Below are 6,693 nucleotides of genomic sequence, written 5' to 3'. Positions count from 1 at the left end.
CCAAGACGGTCATGGAGAGCATCAATGTTTCGTTTGACAATAAAAAAATGACTACAGAGTACTAAATAACCTCGGATTTCCTCTCGAAGTCAAGGCAATCAAAACTCGAGAAGCTATTCAACGACTTCTTTGGTATGAAGTCATCTCTAGGTGTGCAACCATAGATGCCTCTGCTCGCATTCAAGAAGAGCCACAACCTTCAGGTAGATCTATCTCTGGCCCTTCTAACACCTCTACATCTTTTTATGATCTTGTAGATCCATAGCCAGAGCCAAGCAACTATGTACCAAATCCCAGTGCTTCTGAACCAGAGAATAACATCTCTATATCTAAAACTTGGTCCCTCTGTACCACAATCCGAGAAGGAGCATGCAGAGACATCATCACCAACAAGGGGCATAACGTAAAACATTCCTGCTGAGAAAGATTCATGAAATCCTCCAACCCTTCATCCTCCAATGACAAGATGGACAAAAGAGCATCCCTCACACCAAATTATTGGTAATCCTTTTGAAAGCATAAAGACCAGAGTTGCCACTGCAAATGAATGTTTCTTTGTAAACTTTCTAAGCATGATAGAGCCAAAAAAAATTTCATGAAGCAATCCAAGACCCAAGTTGGATAGATGCCATGCAAGATGAGCTTCTCCAGTTTGAAAGAAACAAGATATGGACTCTTGTTCCTTTACCGAAAGATAAACTTGCAATTGGTACTAAATGGGTGTTCAAGTACAAAAAGGATGAGGATGGCATCATTATAAGAAACAAAGCCAGGTTAGTTTCTAAAGGCTATGGCCAAGAAGAAGGCATAAAAATATGACGAGACCTTTGCCTCAGTAGCAAATCTAGAAGAAATTTGATTGTTCTTTGCCTTCTCTGGATATAAAGGTTTTAGAGTTTATTAAATGGACGTTAAGTCAACATTTCTAAATGGTAAGCTCAAGAAGGAAGTCTATGTGCAACAACCTCCTTGAATCACGAGCTTTACACATCCAGAGTACGTTTATTACCTAGATAAAGCTCTGTATGGCCTTAAATAGGCATCCAGAGCTTGGTATGAACGTCTATTGACCTTTTAATCTCTAATGGCTTCGAGAAGGGTAAGATCGACACAACCTTGTTCATCAAAAGGTACAAAGGTGAGATGCTACTAGTACATATATATGTGAATGGTATCATATTTGGTTCAACGAACCAGAGTTACTGTGATAAGTTCTTTGAGTTAATGAAAGTGAGTTTGAAATGAGGATGATGGGAGAATTAACCTTCTTCCTCAGTCTCCAAAACAAAACTGAAAATGGAATTTTTTATAAATCAAACCAAGTATGTCTCTGACATCTTGAAGAAATACCAACTTTATAACTCAACAACTACAAGAACACCAATGGTCATGGATACTAAGCTTGACGCAGCTCCATCTGGAAAACCGGTGGATGTTAGAAATTACCGGGGAATGATTGGTCACTTCTGTATCTCACAGAAAGTAGGCCAGATATAATGTTTGATACATGTTCATGTGCTATATTTCAAGAAAATCCTAAATAATCTCACTTATCTGCAGTTAAAAAAATCTTTAGATACCAAAAAAGGACTCAATTTTTGGGTCTTTGGTATCCAAAGCATTCTGACTTTGATCTTATTGCATATATAGACTCTGATCATGCAGGGCGTAAGCTCGATAAGAAGAGCACATCCGAAAGTTGTCAACTACTTGGAAACAAGCAAGTGAGTTGGACATCAAAGAAGCAGAACTGTGTGTCAACATCTACTGTAGAAGCAGAATACGTTGCAAGCTGTTGTTCACAGGTACTATGCAGATCCTCTATATCCATTTTGGTCATATTTTTAAGTTTCATCATACAGAGCCTCTGCTTGAACTATTGCTCATGCATATCTTATAACTTCTTGATCCAAGAATAGTTTAAGGGGGAGGAAAGCCAAGTGCATCATTCAAGGGGGAGAGTTGGAATTCCATGACCCAAAGCCTCTACACCATCAAGATTAATTCGTGATGATTAGAATCTGTGTTAAACATCCATGAGGCTCAGGACTCAAAAAGTATGTTATATTTATATCCTTAAAACATTTTTAATGCTAATAAAACCTACTCTGATTTCAAAAACTTTATGATCTATCAGTTTAACTCTATTACAAGGACCAGAGTCTATGTATAGTACATATAGAGCCTCTACATGTACTGTACAGAGCCTCTATACGTAGAATGCAGTTCCTCTGTATCCTTCTAAATCAGAGTTTAGGATTTTCAAACTTTCTAGTAATACAAAGTGTAATTTTCAATCAAGAGGAACCCATTTCTATATCTAGAGTTCTTGTCTGTACAAGTTCTCCTTTGGTTGAAAAACACTTGTGTATTTTTCAATCTCAAATTGGGGATACGTGTTATTTTGAAAGTGACAGTCTGGTCATGCTAATTTTTCAAAAAGGAAGTGCACATGCTAAACTCTACAACTGTCAGGCCACGTGTCCTTTTCCTTCAGGATCTTCACAAATCATTTCAAAAATTTGTCGTTTTGGTTATTTTTAGACTCGAATACACAAAATCCTTGCTTATTTAAACGACAAAAAAGCCTAATTTCAGTTTACCCTTTCAAAATACTCATCCTCAAAGAACATATATCTCAACAACATTATCGTCCTCACAAACCTGCTTCCCGTTCATCTTCTACTTCATTTTTTTTCCTTTCAAAATGTCGACCTCCTCCGCCTCAGAATCCGATAACTCCCACAATGAAACAAGTAACTTAAAATCAAACGAAGGAACAAGTATTGTTGTGATTTCCCTCCCATTAAAACCAAATAACCATGTTGTAGACTTAACTCTGACAAACTTTGATGAAAAATTCCACCCTATCATCGAAGTTCTACACTACCACTTCTTGAACGGAGCTCTAACAAACCATGATGAAACCGTTTCAGAGAGGTTCATTCAAGGATTCTGGAAAACATGTGAGGATGATGAAGACAAATGCGGAATCATTGTGAGTTTTTTGTCACAGCCCTAAACCAGAAATGCCAAATCAGGATCTCCATATCCTTTTCTTCGTTGGTGCTCCAAATCCCAATGAGAACCGACGTCAACCTCCCAAAATACGCCCCCTTCCTACAAAAGACGAAATGGTAGGTTTCCTCAAGTTTATTGGGTACAATCAACCAATAAACTTTTCATCCCAGTTTTGAAGACAGTTCCTACCGCCGATGTGGAATGTCCTTTTTAGGGAAGATTGGGATTATGAACATGTGCTGCACCAACATGCTCCTACTCATATAAGAGATCTACTTCGTCCTACCATTGGAATACTCATTGATCCTGTATACCGAGTAAAGTATTGCCACTGCCAAAAAGGTCCTTGACAAGTCCAAGGGCAAAGACTTACCGGGGTTGTTGTTTCCTCGTTTCCTTAGCTTACTACTCCAGTTCGAGACTCAATGACCAAAATATCCTCTGTGACAAGGGACCAATGGTGCATGTGCACGTACCCTCATCCTACCGCCCAATCGACCACAAAGATGGATAACCATAAAAGAGATCCATGTCTCAAAACCTGCTCAAGTACATCAAGACGAAGAGTCTACGACGAGCGTACAAACGTGTAGTCGAATCACTTCAACCTGTGATTCGAACCCCCACACGCATAGGTGAAGCCAAAATAGAGGGTGAGACAGAAGGGGTGAGTAGAGTACAGAGGTAGAGAGGGAGAGAAAAAAGAGAGGAAAGAAAGAAGAAATAAAAGAAGAGACAGAGGGAAGAGAAGAAGAAAAAGAGGAAGGACAAGAAGGCAAGAAAGGAAAGAGAAAGAATAGAGAGGAAGATGAGGGAGATGGATCAATAGCCAGAGTGAGGTAAGGAAGCTCAAGAGCAAGAGCCAGGAGGAGAGGAAGATGTGCGACAAGATGCCCCTAGAGGCACTTATATATATTTCCCTCGCCAACTACCGGTGCAAGCACATCACCTAGTCAAGTTGGTCGAGCAACACAGACTATTGAACAAGAGATGCACACCTAGATTCCTAACCAGCCTAACCGGACAGAAGACGCATCTTTTGTCTGGTCAACACAGCGAAAAGGAACCCATATTACAGGGATCACCCTCTCAATAGGGTGATGCCTTGGAAAATATAAGTGGTATGTCTTACCATACCATGCCACTAATCCTTATAAAGGAATGTGTTTCCTCTGCACTAGAAGTTATTCCCAACACTTGTTCGGAGCAAGTACCAGGTGCACACGGCTCTGAGTCTCTCAACGGGCCTCTTAGTCCATTTGATGTCAAGCTTCCATCTGACTATGAATTAGATGGAAGACCTCGCATCAACATAACGTTCGTAGTATACTCTTCGAATAAAGATATATGAGAATCAGACGGAAATCCTTCCAGACCCAACGCAAACACAAGTCTGAATGAAGGTGTCTTAGGAACCAAGACCAACTCTGGCCCATGTGTTGAGCCATAGGTTACCCCTTATGATTATGTCAGAAAGGCAGAGTTCAGGCCTTTGCCACCAATTTTAGAGCTCATTGGAAGAGCTAAAACTCATAATGACTCATTCAGAGTCATCACCTTCTGCATCTGCCTTAGATGATATTCGAACATTCATTTTAGCGTTAAAAGTTGAGTCATCGACGAATGCTAAACTTCTTGACATATCTATGGAATTGATGGCTAATGCCAATGCTACCCTATAAAGGGTAGTTAATTTTATCAACAAAGAAGAGTCTAAAGCTACAATCACACCTGTCCTTGTGGACGAATTCCAAAAGTTCATAGAAGACATGGTCAAGCTGAATGAGCAAGCCTTAATTCCAATCTCTACACCAACCGACTACACAACAAGAAGAGAGATGTGCATGCTCTATGACAAACTACTACAGAAGGTGTCAGACTTCACCTCTAACTTCAACTCAATAGCAAAAACAATAGCAAAAGATATGCACAAGTCCATGGCCATTTTCAAGTTTCAAGTTGATGTAGAGATCAACAAGGCCACACTTGTTGCACAAGACATTATGGAGCTGTTTGATGAGAAGGTGAAAAAGATGCCTCCTACAGAGCTAAAGAGGAAGAAGAAGAGGAAGGTAGATTCTTCATGTGCAGAGGGATCTAAGAAGAGAATATCTGATGACCTGGAGGACCCAAATGCCTCTGGCCCTCAAGATCATCAAAAGGGGAGAGGACTCATGTTGAATTCATAATACCAGCTACTCCATCAACTTTGTGCCAATTTAAAGATCAAATCAAGATCAAGATCCTGTTGCTACTTCCCAAAGATCTCAACCCCAACCAAGAGAGCACGTCTACCTCTGCATCTAAATCTGTCTTTGGAGAAGATATGGATGTCATGCCCAAAACCGACTCACTTCTGTCTATGAGAGCAGAAATGATCGCTTGTGCAACATCCTCTACCTCCTTGTCACAAAAGCCAACAATGGAAGAAAGAAGAGGTGAAGACAGATCCTAGATTAAAGAGGTGGTGGTAAACGTTCAAGATGACTCAGCGTCTGAGGATGATATTTCTCTTATTTCAAAACGAAGGCCAACCTCCACCTCTGCCTCTACTTCTACACCAACAGAGTCGACCACACTCTGCTTCATCAAACTGCTCAAGCTCCAATCGCTCATCTAGACCTCTGCAGCAGACCATCTAGCTCTGTTCCCCCTCAAGATAGAGTACAATAAATTTGAGATCAAATGGATGCCATGAGAAGACCCATTCCAAGAGGTAAAGCGCCAATAGGACCTGTCTCAAATGAGAAGATCTATCAATTCTTATACAAAGAACGGGAAGAGATGGTCTTCAAGAAGTCCAATATGCATCCAGAGCTTCAAGAGCACATAAAACAGAGGTTCCTTAGGCAATATACATTGCCCCAGCATGAAGTTTATTCAAATGACAGAATCAAAAAAGTGTTGGACATCAAGAAGAGGACCTTTGCCTAGAACCAAATCATTTTCCATGAGTACACGATGGAGAGGGCTCTGGGTCAGATAAGTATATCCACATATTGTGATCTTATAAATCTGAACCCATGGGATCTCAAAACCTTGTACTTCTATACAGACTAGAGGAGGGACGGAAGGGTGAAGTATGTCGTTGCCAATTCTGCAATAAGGCAAACAATGAGCAATCTTCTCAAGTACAGAAGCAAGGTGGATTTGGAAATCATGCTCGATCTTGGAGTGGATCAACTGTCTGTCACAGCACCAAATGAACATCTCAAAGACATTTAACACATCCCTTCAAGAACCATCTTAGTCGAGCCAGAGCTGGGATTCATCTACAGAAATGAGCATAAATAGAAAGTCTTTTTTCGATCCCTAGAAAAATACAAGTACTCATTTGCAACTCTACTCAGGTAAGGAAGAAGGTCATACAAAAGGGAGATGAAGACCCCACACCAAGAGATGCAGGAGCAGAGCTGATTCAATCGATAGATGAACTACTAGATTTTCTTTACCTTCTTCAAAGGTTCATAAAACTTCAGTCACATATGCAGCTCTTGTACCTTGTAAATATTTTAATTCAATGAATGAATGACTTTTACAGAGGACCATTGTTGATCCTCTCTCTCAGTGATTTAATGATAATCCCTTTTTCTTTTTCGATGTATTTCTGTATCTGTAATTTCAGTTCCAGCGATCATACACTGAGCTTGTTCAGTGATCGCTGAAGAACTT

Source organism: Cynara cardunculus, unplaced genomic scaffold (assembly GCF_001531365.2).
Source record: "Cynara cardunculus var. scolymus isolate 2C unplaced genomic scaffold, CcrdV1 Un_Scaffold_2980, whole genome shotgun sequence".
Taxonomy (NCBI): domain Eukaryota; kingdom Viridiplantae; phylum Streptophyta; class Magnoliopsida; order Asterales; family Asteraceae; genus Cynara; species Cynara cardunculus.
This window is presented reverse-complemented; position numbering follows the sequence as displayed.